Genomic DNA, 20,611 nt, shown 5'->3' with positions numbered 1-20,611 from the left:
CTCCTTCAAACCAATGTAAAACATACAATTGTAAAGACCAACTGAAAGAAAAAACACTAGGAATTAACCAGTGTTATAACAGTTATGGGGATTTCATTAACAAAAAAAAACATAATTAACATCAACTGGAATACTAAACATAGAGTTTCAACCAAGTTCCACAATACATGTAGTCGGAGTAGATCTAAATGTCAATTATTTCTAGACAGGAAACATCCCTGCAAAATACTTGAGTGTAGACCTTACTGTGATCGGGTGTGGCGTTTCTGGGTATCGCCATGCTCTCCTCACCAATAGATTTCTAGTGCCATGTTCGATGTCATATTCTATCAACACAAGCTCTCTGTACCTGTAATTGACGAGTAACTCTCTTTCCTTTGAATTGTTCACCAACAAAAGTAGGTTATCATCCATGAATAGTATTGGATTTTCTCTGATGCTTCGACTCGCAAACCTGCAGTATTGCTCTAATATTCTGTTTCCACCGGCGTCTTCATTCAAGTGCCAAATTGCTGCGACATAACCAAATTCATTGTGTGTATGAGCGAGGAGTGCAACTTTTTCCTTGTGGGTTAGTAAATTGTGAACGGTATATATTGCACCTACTGGGATAGACACCTCGCTAAATGATTCATCTTCAACACTGTAACATAAAACAGACTTGGGTGTAGCATAGCTATCTCCTGTACCAGTTATCCAATACGCATGACCATTATTAAAAACAGAGTTAGGGTCAATTTTTTCTACACCAGGGAGACAATCAACGCAGTAAAACCATGTAGAATGCCTTGAACAATATCTAGAGAAAAAAACGTAGGCATCAACTATGTCCCTTTTGCACATATGTATGATTGTGTATGCATCTGAGTTTGGTACATGACCGAAACCATATACTGGGAAATACGATCTACCGTGGTCCTTGTGGGGGTCGGAAATCTCTCTAGAGCATTGTGTTGTCGGATTCTATACCAAAAGTCTTGTGTCATCTTGTTCACGGGAGAACTTGAAACATATGTTCCCGTTTGACACTCCCACAATACGAAACCACCCATGGATGCCAACTCCGAAAGGTTGCTGAACATGCACCTCTTCTCCAGAAGCAGCATTCACTATATATAGTGAATCTGAACCCATTAGCAGAAGTGAGTATCCAACATGAAACAAAACATGTTGATCTAACACTTTCTGCCTTCGCATGTGTTGTATGCATGTCTTTGGTTGGCGTAGCTGTCGGTGCCAGAATTTATTCAAGCATATACATCTCCCTACAGCTTTGGCACTACTTCGCAGGAAGATTTCTTGTAGCAGTTCATTCGGAATAATCGGCAAGGGAAGTTGGAATTTAGTCATTTTACTAGACGCGCGTTTCGTAGTCTTGGTTTTCGGTTGTGTTTACTTTGTAGTTTTTGAATGGTTGAAGTCTGTTGCTCTCTTTTAAGTAATGAACCTAAATTAGTCTAACTTATTAATTGTGTGAGATGTTGCAACCAACGAGAATTGATGTGGCAGATTATTGTATTTACCGATGTTATCGTAACCTGTTTGAACTAGGTGTTGTGTACCATTAAATTTGTCTCGTCTACCAAAGTTTTTGCCTACCCTAGTAAATAAATTCCGTTGGAATTCCAACATACTCCAATAAACTTATCTTTGATTTTTTGTTTATTAAGTTTGAAATTAGAAGCAGCCGCAAATTTTCCCTTATTTTGTTAATATAGCCACTAATCTGTTTACTTGATTTCCAATATTGTTGGCCTTATCACAATATTACAACCCCTCATCCTAAAGAAATCCATGTTACTCCCAATTTAATCATTTCTGCAGATTCAGCATAAAGTATTTCCAATACCTAATTAGGATGTTACCAGTTACCACTGCCACACCCTCATCCATGTAGCCACAGGTAAACAACAGTCAAGTTTTCCACATGAAAAAGCATTTGTTACCAAATTTTCTTACAAATAATGACTGGAATAAAAAAATACTTCTGATGGTAGACTTGTGTGAGACTTGATCAAAAATAAACCCATAGATGTATATACATTAACAAAATAACGAAGTCCAACACCATACTTTACATTCAGAAAATCAAACCTATTACACAGAATACTAATCGAAGATGTCCACAAAAGTAAACATGTACATATAGACATGGCTACCGAAACACTATTACAAAACATTAGTTCACCAATAAACCTTAAACAAATTAATTTGTCATCTTATGTCCTACGATGATGGTATTATCTGGTTCACAGACGAGTTGGAAGAGTCAGATGGCGAATTTCTTCCATACCTCCTACTAGGTCCTACGATTGCCCTCCTACTAGGTCCTGCCACTGCACCTCCCCCCTGTTGACAGCGGTTGAACCTACAGTAATTTTGGAAAATTTATTATACAACAATGAATATAATAAAGTCTGTAGATTTACTTTCCTAAGTAAACAAGTTATTGTTACCTTGACTCGTGAGAACGCGGTGGTGAACCTTGTTGCCTCCGATGCTGCCGGCGTAATAACCTTTCGGTCTCAAACGCAGCCACCTGTTCATCCTTGTTGAAGTGTACGTTGCATCTGTCCGCCAGTCAGTGTTTGATTTGGTCCGGCAATACGTTGGAGGCATATATCTCATCAACGGCTCTGGGCATTTCTACCGAATGAGTATGGTCCCATGCAAGCATGTAGAAGATACCCCAACCTACGTAACTAAGTTCCAGAATAAGCCGTGGAGTTGGTCGATAGAGAGATCTTATCCTCCCCATATCGGCTGCTTTGATCCAGTACTTATCACCGTCTCTATTTGGGTGGATATGGAGACAGTTGTCTTGTCTGTCTATGAAGTACAGATCACTGGTTGTGAAGAACGAAAAGTGCCATACAATGTGCTGTGGAAACCTTACATCTTCCTATAGTAAGAGAAACAAAATTAGATGTTAAACAGATTTTGAAAAAAATTAGATAAAAAAACGTAAAGAGAAGTAGCGTCTGCGGCGTCTGAAGTAAACTTACATCTGTTGGGAATAGGTTTAAGACGAAAGTCTGGTCAGGGCATCTTCTTACGTTCCTTAAGGCATTGACGTAACTAGCAACCACGAACCAAAAAATGAAAAGTCAGTATTGTTAAAAATAAGAAACCATGGAAGGACAGAACCGAAAGTTGAGAAGTAATCAATGTTAAAAAGAACCACCATATGGAGACAGATGATCATGTGTATGAAAAAAAAAATTGAACAAAAAGCAGATAATAGTTATATGCTTACCAGAATTCTGGCTCCATCTTTGTTTGCTAAGATTATTGACTAGTTTGTGAAGTTGATAGGCGCGGTGAGTGAATTAGGAAAGGGTTTAAAATGTTGGTGTCAAATAATTTTTTTTAAGAAGTCAAGGTTTACTTTTAAAGAGGGTAAAACCAGAGGTCACACCGGTTGGATATGAAGTTGAAGGGATATCTTGAAGCCATCCATTAGGATTCAAACCTCATCACTAATCAAACCTTTTCGAAAATCTAAACTAAATAATAAATACACATGATAAACTCTATTTGAACTGTATTACTCTTGTTTTGGTAAAGGTAAATGTAGTTTAATAACCATTCATTGGTATACGTATCACTAAATGAATAAACATAACGAAGGTTACATAAAATAAAATAAAAAAAATATAATAAGTTTGATCTTGTGTTTATATTTAGGTAAATTATTGAAATCATGTTTACTGAATTGATTTACAAAATATAGGAAATCATTCAAACCTTTTTAATTAACATAACAAAATGTGGTGTTCCATTCAAAAATTAACATAAAGTACTTCAAATAACATAATCATAATTTTTACGACCAAGTAGCATTTTCTCAATCAGTAAGCGCAACACAAAACCTAATATCGAAAATTAACATAAAGTCCTTCAAATAACATAATCAGAATAACTTATTGCAAGCATTAAAGTATTAAAAGTTTATGCAATGGACACAACTATTTTAATGCCTTAGGCATAAATAACTCAGAGCATATTTCCTATCCCCTTAACCAATCGCTCTTCCTTTTTAGATATTTCGTTGTAGTATTTCTTTGCTGCCTCAAGGACTTCCTGGGATTTCAAATTGAACGGATTCATGACCAGATCAATAGCCAGCCGTAATCTAGTGCTTTCATTTACCTAAGACAAAAACAAAAAAATTCAGACGCATAGGTTAGATTAAAATTTTGAGATAATATATGAAACCATGAAACCAATTTTATTTTATAATTACCTTAATATTGTAGTTATTCCTCCATTGGCACTCCCTCATCCAGGTTGTGACCCAAACTCCACAATCATTCCTTGTATATTTAAAAAAAGTTTATCAACAGTCTATAACCAACTTAATTTCTAAGGGTACATTATCATAGCAAACGGAATGGTACTGTAAAAAATATTATCTTCCGTAACCAAGGCTGGCCGGAAAAGCAATGTATAACACTATAACAACGTCAATAAATATGTTAGCGGTCTCTTTTAGTTGTGCAGAAGGAAAATTTATTCATCACACGTTAGCAAATTCATTCATGTATCTCAGTAATTCAGGATTCAACAATCAATAATAACTTATGAGGTTTCTTACGAGTCATCGTTCTGCTCGCCAATTTCTGCAGGGTGTATTATAGGATACTCCGAAATTACTGGTCTGTGTGTTGTTTGGTTAGCATAGAAGGTCGAGTCATCAAGCATCTCCTCAATAAACAGTGCCTGTAATCAAAGTAAAATTTATTTCAGTTGTCAACTCTGGTGTCTGTTCAAACAATTTAGAATTTATTTCCGCCTATTAGAAATTTTGAAACACTACCATTTGTTTCGCACAACGACGGCGCCTGGTTCTGTTTGAGACGCATGGTTTAGAATCCAGTAATATTAGGTGTCTTTTTTCAATGTCAATTACAAGCAGGTACCAGTGCATGTTATCCTCATTCATTGGAACAAAAATCTAACAAAAATATAAACAAATACATTATATTGGAATAAGAATTTTTTACTTACATTATCATATATTACGAGAATTAAATTTGAAAGTTACCTTGCATAACGATTCAAACTCTCCCATGTATTCCTCAGCGTAATAGCGTTTCAAAGTCTTTGGGAAGTGAGTCCAATTAAGGGCAAATTGCTGAAATTTGATTTTTCGTAAACATGTATAAGATCAATGGAGACCAGGAGATGGAGATTCTCTTAATGGTTTTCACTCACCGAAAATGTAGTGAGTAAAAACCACAAGCAGGGAAAACCGGTGTCCTTGCGTGCATCACACATGAGCATGCTTGATGTGAGGTTTATGATCTGCTTCATCGTTCGTTGATTGACGGCCAATAAGAAAAAATATAAACATATATTCCCTTGTTAAAATTATTTTATATGTTAGGAATTTCATTTATGAAATTAATGAATGCTAATGACTGAAAAATCCATACCTCGTCCACCAATGGTTTGTTTGGCAGTAGAGTATACATGACTCTCCTATTAGCGTGCCACAAGTTTGTCTGTGAGATTATCTCCGAATTCAACTCTTCATCCTCCAGATCTGAACCAAAGACGTAGGTTACGACTGAAACTTCGTCCTTGCACAGTGCCATATCACCTGGGGGACGGAACAGAACAGGCTTCCACTGATACAACGAAAACTAAGCCGTTAGTTATTAATAGTTAATTAGAACAACAAATCTTTAACACTTACTTAACATGATATAACCCACCGCAGGTATCTTTGCAGTTTCCTTCGCTAGTGGCAATTTTCTGTCAGCCGGGTTGAAGTAGCTAACATATACAGCCTTGTCTAAGCTACTCATTATAACTGGTTCTGTAGCTGTCTTCTTTCCAGTACCATCATCGCTGAACAAACTTCGGTGAATAACATAATCATCTGGCGGTGTCTGTTCACACTTCGGAGACATTGAACAACACTTTGTAGCCATATGCGATATTGAATCCGCGGCTTGATGAATGCTGGACATGTTGGATCTAATCTTCTTGGAGGAATCCAGATTCCTCTCAAGAGTACCGGATGGCATGCTGAATCTGCTCATGATCACAGGCATTACTGTAGGGTTGAAGTTATCGGGTGGACCATTCCGAAGATTAATCGTTTGTGGCATAGTTCCAAACACAGGATAACACGTCTTGGTCTGAGAAGCAATCAGGTTTGAAAGTGTATTCATCATCGTCGACATTTGCGTTACCACTTCTTTTAGGGAAGGTTCTACCACTCTAGTTTTACCGAAGTCGTCGCCTATCTCTTTGCTGGCTCCACCGTTAAAATTTACATGTAGTCGCTGGTCATGCATGGTGCTTCCTCGGAGACTATGAGAAACAAAACTTAAAAATATGAATACTTTATATTCGGAATCGTTTTATAAGGACATCACTAGTTTGTCGAAATGTAATTTAATTCTAACCTTGATGACAGTTCTATCACTTCCTTGTCGACCACTTTTCTTGAGATTTTCTACTTTGTTCCTTTTTGGCTTCGTCGTCTCCCTTTTCTATTTTTTGTGTTGAGCGTCGCTTTCCTCTGGCAGCCATTGGGTGTTTTAGCTGTTTAATTTTTTTATTAAAAAAAAAACATGAAAAATACTGCAACATGTACAGTTAATGAGTTGCACTCCACTAGCAAGCACAATTTCGTAAAAGAATAACAAACATGGTAGGTTGTCCCTACTATTCAAAGGAGTTTTGACAGCTGATTGATATTTGGCTGTAGACCTCTAATATATGAGGCAGTTTACGTATCCAGTTTATATTCCTAAAGTTTTGCGAAAAAATAATTTACATAAAACTCTTTTTTCTGATTGGTAAAAGATAAGGCTCCAACAATTTTTTTTTTTAAATTATCTTTGTTGAGTTGAGGTATCCATCTGTTTGATCTATTTGAAGTTATTCAGCTCAATACATTAGTTTATTTACGTTGATGTAGTCAAAGCTAATAAAAATTTTCTGGTAACCGTCTATTTTTTTCCTTTAACCAATCGGTTATTGGAAGATTTGTTTTAATTTTCGTAATGAATGCTTGTCTCCATTAAGTTGCTCATAAAGTAATATGCTCATATAACAGAATTGTGTTTCTTGTTATCTCTTATTATCACACACCCGGTCAAAGATTTAGTCCACAACAAAGTTTAATGCGACGGCTAAACACTCGAAAAGGTAAGCATGAAAATAATACACGTATTTGCTGATAGCTCGAGAAAAGGGAATTTTTTTTCCATTTCCTATGAGTTATATTCCTTTTCATTAACTATGTGTATAACATTACCTGTCTCCCACACAGATCTTTGATTTTTCGTTTGTCATGGACACTCATCATCTAATTTATTGCCTAATGACTTTTTTGCTTTCCACTTTTAGGCCCGTTGCCTATCACTTATAGGAGACTGAACTTCCCATCCCTCATCGCAAAGCACTTCCTTCCCCGAAAGATAATAACGTAACTTACAACTAACTATTAGTAATGTGTTTGGAACTTTTTTAGTATAATTTTAGTAGCATAACATTGATTATACTCACTATAAAACTGGAACCATTAACTCGAAGACCTTATACCTAGTCACTAAACAGTACATATTGAACCGTATGCATTGAACCGGTAAACGACAAACCATAAACCATATGCACGAACCGATTCAATCTAAAACATAGTAACTAGTCCGTGAATCCTAGCCCGTACGCAACGAAACCATTCAATCTAAGATCTAGTCACTAAACCGTACACATTGAACCGTGCGTAATGAACCGAAAATAGGCAAACAATAAACAATATACACGAATAAGTTCACTAAAAGACCTAGTGATCAAACCGTGCATCTTAAACCGTAAACATTGAACCAAAAACCGCCGAACGATAAAATATAGGCACAGAACCATTCACTATAAGACCTAACGACCAAACCGTGAACCCTAAACCGTACACATCGAACGGGAAACCACCAAACAATAAACCATAGCCACGAAACCATTCATTATAAGACCTACTCAGTAAACCGTACACATTGAACCGTACACATTGAAGCATAAACCGCCAAACAATAAACCGTGGCCACGAAACCATTCACCGTAAGACCTAACGACCAAACCGTGAACCCTAAACCGTACACATTGAACCAGAAACCGCCAAACAATAAACTGTTGGCACGAAACCATTCACTCTAAGACCTATTCACTAAACCGTACACAATTAACCGTGCGCAATGAACCAGAAACCGGCAAACAATAAACAATATACACGAAACCGTTCACTAAAAGACCTAGCGATCAAACCGTGAACCCTAAACCGTAAATATTGAACCGAAAACCGCCAAACGATTAACCATAGGCACAGAACCATTCACTAAAAGACCTAACGACCAAACCATGAACCCTAAACCGTACACATCAAACGGGAAACCGCCAAATAATAAACCATAGCCATGAAACCATTCATTATAAGACCTACTCAGTAAACCGAACACATTGAACCGTACACATTGAAGCATAAACTGTCAAACAATAAACCATGGCCACGAAACCATTCACCGTAAGACCCAACGAACAAACCTTGAACCCTAAACCGTAGACATTGAACCAGAAACCGCCAAACAATAAACCGTTTGCATAAAACCATTCACTCTAAGACCTATCACTAAACCGTACACATTGAACCGTGCACAATGAACCGGAAACTGGCAAACAATAAACAATATACACGAAACCGTTCACTAAAAGACATAGCGATCAAACCGTGAACCCTAAATCGTAAATATTGAACCGGAAACCGCCAAACGATAAACCATAGGCACAGAACCATTCACTATAAGACCTAACCACCAAACCGTGAACCCTAAACCGTACACATCGAACGGAAAACTGCCAAACAATAAACCATAGCCACGAAACCATTCATTATAAGACCTACTCAGTAAACCGTACACATTGAACCGTACACATTGAAGCATAAACCGCCAAACAATAAACCATGGCCACGAAACCATTCACCGTAAGACCCAACGAACAAACCTTGAACCCTAGACCGTACACATTGAACAAGAAACCGCCAAACAATAAACCGTTTGCACGAAACCATTCACTCTAAGACCTATTCACTAAACCGTACACATGGAACCGTGCACAATGAACCGGAAACCGGCAAACAATAAACAATATACACGAAACCGTTCACTAAAAGACCTAGCGATCAGACCGTGAATCCTAAACCGTAAACATTGAACCGGAAACTGCCAAACGATAAACCATAGGCACAGAACCATTCACTGTAAGACCTAACGACCAAACCGTGAACCTTAAACCGTACACATCGAACGAGAAACCGCCAAACAATAAACCATAGCCACGAAACCATTCATTATAAGACCTACTCAGTAAACCGTACACATTGAACCGTACACATTGAAGCATAAACCGCCAAACAATAAACCATGGCCACGAAACCATTCACCGTAAGACCCAACGAACAAACCTTGAACCCTAGACCGTACACATTGAACCAGAAACCGCCAAACAATAAACCGTTTGCACGAAACCATTCACTCTAAGACCTATTCACTAAACCGTACATATTGAACCGTGCGCAATGAACCGAAAACCGGCAAACAATAAACAATATACACGAAACCGTTCACTAAAAGACGTAGCGATCAAACCGTGAACCCTAAAATAAATATTTCAATTACTACCAACATAAATATTTAATTTTTTGTAATTTTTTATCCACAGGTGATTTTGAGTAGTATAATCCAAACAACAATTATTTTAATATAATTAATTTTGATGCAAACATTGCCAAACATAAATCACTTTAACACAAACTTACTTTTCATCAAAATCAAGTTTGCCAAATTATAGTTTACCACATCGATAGCACTAAAACTCAGTTTTGGTTTAAAGTTGCTTATGCTAAATAACCTGGTATGATTCGTAAAATATGGCGAGGTTTACCCAATTTAATTTCAATTGCTCCTTACTAGATAAAGTTATCGCATGTTCTTTTTCAAGAAGAAACTATAAACCGCACCTAGTGGTATCCATAAAACCATATACATGTATACAACATAATTAAGGCCATTAAATAATATTCCAATTAGGTATGTGATGGTTAGTCTAGGACTACGAGCAAGAACATGGTGCAATAAAGTGGAGGCCATGCTACATGACTACAAGAACGAGGGAATGAGTTGGTGGTCTAAGCATAAAAAACTTCAACTACAAACTATATGCTTACAAATTCTACCCCATACAACATGGATACTAGAAGGAAGCCCTCAACCATGGCAATCGAATGTTTGGAAATGTTCCATGGAATTGATCGAACTACATTCAGGATGATGACGCAAGTCCTTCACCGTGAAGTTAAACAGTCCCTGATGGTCATGGCATTTCTTCTGTCAATGGAGACCATGGGACTGAATGGTATTGTGCAAACAGCCATAAAAAATGAAGGTTAGTTTATGAACAATCTTGCCGAGGATTGTGTAATCTGTTTGCAATGCCTACTATCTCAGGAGTTCTCTGGGGTTGTGGAGAAATCCAGAAAACTCGAAACCCTCGGACACGTGCTGAAAACTGAGCTCACCTTATACCAGGTTCATAGGATGAGATCCGTCCTCCTAATGCTAATTCCCGATACCCTATCAAACATTTGCTCTAGAATTCTACACGACATAACAATGGATGCCGTGTGGTTGGAGTATCAGAGGAATCCTAAAGAACTATTGGGTTTCAACACACAGGACCAGTGCATATCGGTTACACCAGAGGCATTGAGTAGACATAACAATGGCCGAGGATTGCATATGCAACAAGGAGGAAGGCAAACTGAGCAAGATAAGGGAAAGCAGAAGTACGTCTGCAAGGAGCTGGATGACGCGAAACGTCCAAAGACACTGACCGTATGCTTCGGTCGAGAGTCCTTGCCCACTGCAGATGGCATTGCTGAGTTTTTCTGTAACTTGTTTGGTCATGTGGTTCAAAGGGTGACAGTCATGCCTCGGAGGGACAAAGACTCGGGTGATTTTGCTTTCGTTCTTTTCAACGACGCATCAATCTCGCGCATTATCATGGGGGACAAAAATGTCGTTCATCATACCATACAAGGCATGAAAAGTTGGATCAGATGGTGGACAGGAACACATTATCGCTGTGTGAATTAGTCATACAATAGACGATAAAGGTTAGTGTCGTTTTTTCAAAATAATCTAGTTACAACAGAATCTTTACTTGTTAAGGGAGCTGAAATATACGTTATATGCTCATTTTTAATATCCAAGTTAAATTATCTTTCCATGTTACTTGATTTTGTTGATAGAATCTTGATCAATCAGGTTCCTTATTCGGCTGTGGTCATGAAGTTTAAATTGGAAATAACAAACCCTATGACCATTAATTAAGTTAATGTCTTTTGGAGTCCTTCACCATCCACCTCCCAAACAGAAGATATTATTATGTACTTGAACTTGTTGGGACTAACGTAGGAGACATACCAGGAATGTTCTTTGGAAATATATTACTTGAATATCACCTTTTTTAGTTGGACATTTTAAAATCGGACTGGTGCATGTGGCAGACACTTTGTGAATAAGTTTTAATTTTTTTTCGTGGGCCTTAAAGCTGTTGTTAGGAAAAAAATCTTTGTAAAATGTAAAGGATTATACACTATGACCAAAAATTCCAAATGACATTTAAGTGGGCCAGTGACAATGTACTTGTTTTGGAAATCTAGTACGTTTTTTTTTTCTTAACTTTTTTAAAACCCAAAACCGGGAGAGTGCTCCAATTAACAAATAACAAAGTGCTTCACAAAAAAAAATAAATAACAAAGTGAAGAAATCAAATAAACCCAGCATTCTTGAGGGAATACAATATTGTGACAATGATTTTGTTATGGCCACAAACAAATCTTTAACAAGAAGAATAGCTAAACCTCTAAAATTATTTTCATGGTAAAACTGATTGTTTAACAGTTAACATGGAATTTTTTTCCTGTTTAATGCTTAAACTAATCAATTGTTTTCCCACATACTATTGTTATCATATTTGATATGTGCAAACAGTATCATTTGCATTCAGTAGCATTGTATTTGCATGCAGTAGCAGTCACTATCTGGTCGATAAACTGCTGATAACCAAACGCAGTCGCAATAAAATAGAAAGCAAGATATGCACCATAAATACAAACCATAGTATATCACAACTAGTCACCAAATGTCAAACACATTACATCACATACAAAATAACACATTCAGAATAACATTTTGATTAATTACACTACACAGGAAAATTTATAGGTCTGCATAAATCTGTTAAGTTGACCCCTGGTTGACGGACGAGTCAGGAGAGGTCTCGGGTCGCTGTCGCTTACTAGGACCTGCCTCAGCCCCCCCCACCATGTTGCCTCTTGTTTACACTATAGTTGAGTTAAAAAAATTTAGGCATAAAGCATGAAAACGTGAGAAATTATACCAGAAAATAATGGTCCGATGTTACTAACCCTGACTGCTGAGTATCGAAATATTGCTGTTGTTGGCTCCAGCAGTGATTCCTAAGGAACATCTCGGTCTGGTAAACTCTAAGTTGGGCTTCTTTCTTGAAGTAAGCACCGCACACCGAAGCTAAGCGTTGAATAATATGGTCAGGCAACACCTTCGCCGCATACAGTTCATCAACAACACACGGAGGTTCATCTTTCCGGTTAATGTCCCTGACGATCATGTAGAATACTCACCAGCCAATGTACCTAAGCTCCACACTCAGCAAAGAACTTCGTCTGTACATGCGCCGTATCCTCCCTAAATCAGCTCCCTTTATCCAGAACCTGTTACCATCTGTCTTGGGCGTGATGTGGAGGCAATTGTCTTGAGTGTCAACTAAATAAAGATCAGTGGTACTGTACCACCTGAAGAGATTCACGATATTAGGTGGGAATTCAACATCATCCTGTGGCGGAACAAGACAAAACCATGGCAACTTAGTTTTTCAAATGTTTTTTAACAGAATCATAACAACGAAAGAAGGCAAAATTGTGGATATACGTACATCTGTTGCAAAGAGCCCGAAGACATAGAACTGGTTGTACGATTGTTGAATGTTTCTTAATGCATTAACATACCTGACCAACATGTAGAAACAACAACAAATAAAACACAGGGGCCCGAAACCTAAAAGAAGGGAGTAGCCAAACATTTTGTGACTCTTTATTTACTTATTCTATGCATGCAGTTATTTAAATATGCTCGATTTTATCCTTTACAGATACGGCTGCTATCAAAGGAGGTAGTAAAAATTGAAGAAGATGCTTACCGGAATCCAGAGTCCATTCTTGGTTAATTACTTCGACGATGGCTGTGGTTGAAGGGAGGGAGATGCCAAGGAAGTTTTCAGAAGAAGAATAGTTGATTAATGAGTGTAACTTTTTTTCTTTTCAGTTATTTTTGTATGTTACTATGTTAGTTGAGAATTTATTAAACCTTTTAATGTAAAATTAATCAAAACGTCGAATCAGTGGTAGAGGGTACTTATTATTAGCCAACTCTGTGTTATCCTAATTTTTGGAAAACGTAAAATATCCTTTAATTCATTGATTATCAAAATGTTTTGGAAATGTGTCATTTATAAATGTGCAAAGATTTTTTTAGTTTTATGTAGTTTAATAATTTTCATTGAAGAATTTAAATATAAACAATAATAGTTATCAAAATAGGTAGTCACAGGCATTTTAAAAAAGAAAAAAAGATACCCATTAATCAAATTATTTAAAAAATTGAATTTAAATTTAAAAATTTTAAAACGTTTGTTTCGAGTTTCTAGCGGTTTTATTTTAATCTAGCAATTATTTTGGATAGTAACAATTGTTGAAGAATTTAATTTTCAAAGGAAATAGTAGTAGTTACGTATAAACCGACTAATTAAATGAATTATTTTATTTAAGTCTTAAAATGTGTTCCAACAACTTTGCAAACATTAATGCGGTTAATAGCAAACAATTAATAATTTCATTTTCCTAGGATTTCTTTTTTTTTTTGGGAGGTAAATTAAATTTTATTTAGTTTTTTGTTGAAAACGAAATTCGATGGAGAGGGATTTACGGGGAGTTATTGGGATAGAATAGAATATTTGTTGGAGATTATCGAAAACCGCAAGGTTTAAGTAGCTAAATTACTAGTATTTTTTTTTAAAACGCCGCGTTTTTAACCCCTCATTTTTTACTTTATATTTTCTTTTCATTCACAAGCGTGTAACATAAGTATCTTTCAGTAATCACTATTCACCTTCCATCATCCTTCACAAAACACTTTGCATAGTAACCCCAACCTAACACAGAATTTGCTGCTGAAGGTATCGACTCCAACAACTTCGTCTCGGAGAAAATGTCAAACAAGGTGAAACTCTATCCTAACTCTTCTCCTGATAGTGATCGGTTATTAATCATCATCTGCATGTAGTGTCAATGTAATAAAAATGTAATCGTTGTAAAATCAAAATAAGATAGTTAAGCATTTTTTTAAATGAATGGGTGACTGATTTGAGTTTCTGATTTGTTCGTTTGAATAGGATTTTATGCATTTAGGTTTGATTAAGATTGTTCTGTTAAAGATTCAATAGATCACGACAGTAAACCATTTCAACAAAATATAGTTGCACTGTTTGTGGATAAATTGAACCACTTTGTTCCCAATTCCAAAAACATGCATGTGTGTTGATTTTAAATCAAAAGATTCGACTGTATGAGTTTTTTTTGAATGAACTCTGACTTTGTTCCTTTTTGAACTTGGCAACTGTGTGACACTTGCCATAGATGACGTCTTCGAAGGACAAGGGTAAGAGAGTCCAAGCGATTGATAACGGTACGAAACAGAACTACAAGATGAGGTTTTTGAAGCCAGTAATAAGGCCTTCAATGTTCAAACTGGTAATTAACATATGTTTCCTTAACACCTCTTAATTTTAAAGTTTTTGCAACGCTATCGATGTTTTGACAGAACTTGACCTATTTGTAACAGTCATTACCTATAACTCCCGATGAGCTACCAAACCGTACCCCCTACCTGGACCTGGTTGTGCCTGACGGAAGGAATAACCCCTTTCGGTGCTTCTGGACGCAACTCCAAAGTGGCAAAATTGCATTGACTCGAGGCTGGGAGGAGTTCTATCAGATGTACAAAATCAATCTGGACTCCATGCTATATTTCACACACAAAGGAAACTCCAATTTCTAAGGACTGGTATTGAGAATTCATACCAACTCTGTGATCCTGAAGAACCACCATATGTAAGGACTGGTAATTATGAAATTACAAAGTGTATCAACATCCCTCCTTCACCCAGTGCTAGAGCGGTTGCCGCAAAGGTCAAAAGCAAGTGGCCTTTTTTTGTGATGGACCTAACTGCTCGCATGATGTCGTCGCGATTGTTGGTGAGCGTTAAGTTGTTGCAACATTTTGGTTGAAATATTGTTTACTGAAGTAAGCATTAAATTAGCTAATACTAACTGAAATTTCTTGTGTTATAATCAGCCGAACGTCCCTCATCTCAGTCACTTCACTGGTCAGAGGCACCCTATCATCCTCACACATGGCCACATACAGGTCGAAGCTACATATATAAGGTACATTGGAAAAAGGGATGGTAGCTTCGGCGTTATTTCTGGAGGATGGGAGAACTTTGCTTCATTGTGCAACTTCAAGCCAGGTGGTATGGGGGTCTTCGAGGTGATATCAAAGGAGCCAGTGACGATCATCCAGGTTCGATGCAGATAGGATGCATAAGGATGAGTGACTGAAGGCGCTTAGCCCGTGTGTTTGACCTCTTTGTCATAATATATCATGCTAAGACTTTTCCCCTAGGTTTAGATAGTATTATATGTTTCTTGTTTGTTGAACAATTATATTGACTTTTTTTGGGTGTTATTAAGTTGAAAACAACTTTTGGTATTAACTAAAACAGAATCGCATTCGCAAATATTATAGGTTTCTGCTCGTTTTTTAATTGACTTTTCCATTTTAACTTGATTGGACAAAAATTAGTTTTCCAAGTACAAATGGCAGAGTTGCCTTAATTTTTTTTTTTGAATTATAGCCAGAATAAATTGATTACTTTGTTGGCCTTTACAAAAAATTAAAAAGAAAAATCTGGCCCAATTGGTGAGGAAGACAACAAAACCTCATATTTTTGTAGGTGGAATTCTCTTTATATGTTGGGTTTTATATTGACAATTAAAAGGGGGGATTTTTTTTAAAAATTGGTTTGGTTTGACCTTAAAATGTTAAAGAAAAAAAAAGTAAATCGAGAAAGATGAAAACACCGGTAATGTTTGAATGAAGCCGTATGTCACCAGTTTTTTTTTTAACTTGGTTTAATGAAAAATGTTTTTCTTTTTCATACATGAACAGAATAGTAAAAACTTAATTCGGCCCAATCAATGAGTAAAATAGCCCAACCGTTGTTTCTTTTAATGACTCAAGGGTGGGTAATTTATTGTGGTTGGGCTTGGATCTCAGCTGGGCCACTGGTCTAGCATGCAGTGTGTGCCTTTTTTTATTTCTTAAGGGGGCAATTATATGGTACAGATTAAAGGATACAGATTGAATGGGATGTTGACAAGTGGCGAGGATGGTGGATGCAGGGGACATGCTTGGCAGAGCTCTGCAAGCTTGCCTGCCAATTTTGTTGATGGGGGAGCCGGCTGATGGAGTAAAGCTACGTGGTTCCAATAAGTGGTACGTGGGCTGTGTTATTGCGTTGTGTTTTTTGTTCTTGGTCTTCAGCGGTGGACTTGTTTAAGGTAGTTGGGCCAATGGGTGGTGTGGGCTTATTCACTTTGCAGTGGGGGTCATGTGGTTTCATTTTGCAGGTCCAGAGCATAGATAAGAAGAGGTGGATCTGGAAGAGAAGAACGAGAACCACAAATTGCCGATCCTAATGAGATAAGACTTTATCCACATCCAAGATCACTCTATCCAACACCAAGCAAGGGTTCTACAAATGGGCAGATTGTCTTCAACCCCATCAACGCTCGTTCGGTTGAGGTTTTCCCTAATTCCACAAATCGTCACAATTAGCGGTAGTATCGTGGATGCCCTGTATCGTCTCACAGGATGGGTTGTTTCTCGCTAAATCAAAGTGGCTCTATCGTCGATACGATAGTAAGTTCTTCTCGGTTTATGGAATAATTTGTGAATTCATTATATTAGGTGATGTATTTGGACATGATTTTGTTGGAACATGGTTGTTAATGTTTATAATTGATTTGATGAATGACTTATTGAGTGTTTTATACCTGATGTGTCTGTCTGGGATTTTAGATTGTGTTCGGGAAGCAGTGTTCATTCCAAGTGTTGCTGGGTGGACTTTTGTGATCCAAGATGCACGTTGGTCGATGAAATTGACAGCCATGGGGTTGCCATCGCCGTTCGGATGCTGGAAACTGCGGTCACAGGTGTCGCCGGAAGCAATCGTATTGAAGGAAGCTACTCAATACCCGAACCCAAAGCAGCCAACAAATCTGACTATGAAGGTAAGACAATGGCGTGATGGTTGTAATGTGAATAAAATTTTCAGAGTTACTTGGTTAGGCTCTTTTAACACAATATTGTCGGAGGTACCAGCGGGTGACGGGAAAAAGGTTTGACTAAGAAAAAATATAGATGCTCGTGTCTGTTTGAATGAAAGTTGGTATGGAGTTGTTGGTTTCTTAGCGCTAAGGCATGGGTATTTTGTTGTTTTTTTTGTGCACTGGTAAATCCATGATGAATTCCTTGTGACCCTACTGAGTGAACCGATGATTGAATTTTCGAGGTTGATCCGTTTCCATCACGAGCACCGGGATGTGGGAAATGATTTTCCGTATCACTTCCTGCTGGTCGTTATGAAAACATTTCAAACTTGACTAGTCATTCTTTGCATCAGTCAAAGTGGATCACAATTAATTCGTATACGGATTCAGCATGTACTTGAAAACCACAAAATATCCATGCTTTAGTCTTAAGAACTCAGGAAGTGCATACCAACCTTCATTCAACCAAATACTATCATCTACCTTCCTCCGTCTGACTTTTATTCCGTCACCTGTTGGTAGCTCCGACAAAATTGGAGTTGAAACTCCTTCCCACTTAGCCGAACAAGGAACGTCTTCTGTAGTCGGCTTGACACACTAAATTAAAGTTCGACAACATGTCATCGGCTACAGACCTCGATAATACTGCCTTGGGTTTTGTCTTGAGTAATTCATAATTTTCATACGTAGCGGAAATCCGTCTATGTTTCACGAACGGTTGTACTTACGACCGTTGAACCTTTTCCACATACTTCTGCACGGAAGAAAAAAGCAAAATATTAACTAAAGATATCTCATCTCAATGCACGACGAGGATGCGCAAAGGGAACAGATGACGTTGCTTCTCCCCCAAGAGTTCAGGAAGATGGTGAAAACGAGAAGTATCATTCCCAAACCAACTTAGGCACTTGTGCTGCGGTACCGATTCATTTTCCCACGGAAGATATCCGTCTAGAGGTAAAAAAAATGCTTCTTTTTTCTAATTTAGAGTACAAGTGTCCCGGATGGTGTTTGGGTGCATGCAGTAGAGCTATTAAAAGAATCCGACTAATGGATGGTTGGTCCATGTGATGTATTTCTTTGAATTTATATACTTATATTTAACATAGGCTGTTGTTGTGTATGTAGGTAGAACACTGGGAAAGGAAATTGATGAAGAACCTAGAACCTAAAGGCTAAAGGGTAAGTAGCAGTTTCGTGGATCCTTTTTTTTCAGGTTTACTGAATTAATTGATTTTTTTTATTCATCTATTGTGTATAGTTGTCGTGATGAGTTTTCTTAATATCAGGTCATAATAGTCAACAATGTTACCGATGCTGGATGACTACATTTTGGAAACATTCAAGCTCTTAATCCCAGGAAGGAAAATCTTGCCTATCAAAGTAAAGTCATGCCGTAGTCAAGTAGCTGATAACATAGAAAGATTCGCTATTGTACAACTTAAAGGAAATGTCCACATTGTTTCAAACATTTATTGTTCCTAATGTTAAATTCTGTCAGTATGTAAGACTCTAACAACATCAAAATGTTATTGAACCTAATAATCGAAACTATGATATGAGCGAATAGAAATGTGTTTGTGTTTACGAATCTTCTGCTTCATATGTCTATATATATTTCAAACTGCTTTCATACACAGTGTGCCATTTCCCCTTAAATAAAATTTTCAATGAATATAGGAAATCCATAATAACAAAGTAGATTCACAATCTCAACGTTACAAAAGAGATTTAAAACCATGTATGAACAATTCAACCTTGGAGAATACAACCCATTCAATTTAATAATTTGGTTGGTAAATTAAATGCACTAAGAAAGGAAAAAAATCAATTAACACAGCTCTATTTTTTCAACTGTATTGCATAACCACAATGGTAGGAAGTCCTTACCCCAAATGCAACCACAATAAACTGCAACTAAACTACAACAATGTAAGCAAAACACATGCATATTAGAACCAATTATACTTGCATTGCACTAAATTCAGAAGACTAATTCCTTGAAATGGTCAAAGCGTCCTATGCATCGACGCGAACAATGCCATGTACGATCCTTGTTTGTTGCCACAAGGGAGTGACGATGGTAACTGATCTCGGACATCGATCTGCACATGTCGTGTGTCACATTTATCATCAATGACATCATTATCGAATTCATAGTTCGTGAATGAATGTCTCTTGTCCTGCTGTGACTCCTTCACCTGCTGATAACATCATAATCCCCAATCAGAAACTATAATAATGCATACAACCATAATGGTCATTCATCGCAAAGTGGTTAAAAGGAGTTTTACGCATCACACATGTGTTAACGAGTCAAGATTTTTATTGAAAACACCATTCGTGGACGCGATGTCAATGGATTCGCTGCTTTCACGGAGGCTCCGCTGTTTTATAAATTTTTTTTTAGACAAGAAGAAGGAGATCTTCATTAATTTACCCAGTTCATGACACAGAAATTAGATGTTTATATTCAAAAAAATTACCTCGACAAAAGTGTTGTCTTTACCCTTCCGGTTCTTCATACCTGTCGCCGTAAACTTCCTAGTTCCACCCTTTTTAAAAGGCTGCCCAAACAGAGGAGCATTCACATAGTTTAATGGTTTTTAAAAGGACACACACCGAACAAGATTTTCACAGCAGGAGTCTATTTAGAATAAACAAATCGTACCTTGGTATTAGGTCCTGAGTGGTGTTCGGACTTAATTGAGAACGACCTCAAAGAATTAGCAAACATTTCTGGACTAAAACCTAGTCCTTGGCTGATGCATTGTCGTATGATCGATCGCGAGGGTTACCTTCCACACTATGCTGCATCAGATCTGGACAGCGCTTGTAGTAATGACCGTACTTGTGGCAATTAGAGCATGATCTCTTCTTCCTCCAAGAAGACCTCTTGGAAGGGGCCAAGGTTGTGCTTAGTACCGTTATATTCAAAGCCCCTGCCCTCTGAATCTCATTACGAATTTCCTTGAAAATGTTTCGCGTGAAATAACATGATGCAGATCTTTCATATACCTCCAATGAGGTAATCATCACTGGCTCTGAGCA

At 37.4% G+C, this 20,611-nt stretch overlaps 1 long non-coding RNA gene across 1 annotated transcript; it reads left to right on the top strand.

The window, feature by feature from the left end:
* Positions 2,802-16,685, top strand: LOC110262705. Its single transcript, XR_002347873.1, has 3 exons — positions 2,802-2,815; positions 7,493-7,502; positions 16,555-16,685. It is a non-coding gene; the product is annotated as an uncharacterized LOC110262705 (long non-coding RNA).

Source organism: Arachis ipaensis, chromosome B01, assembly GCF_000816755.2.
Source record: "Arachis ipaensis cultivar K30076 chromosome B01, Araip1.1, whole genome shotgun sequence".
Taxonomy (NCBI): domain Eukaryota; kingdom Viridiplantae; phylum Streptophyta; class Magnoliopsida; order Fabales; family Fabaceae; genus Arachis; species Arachis ipaensis.
Note: the sequence above shows the minus strand (reverse complement) of the source record. Positions and strands in the feature narration are given on the sequence as shown.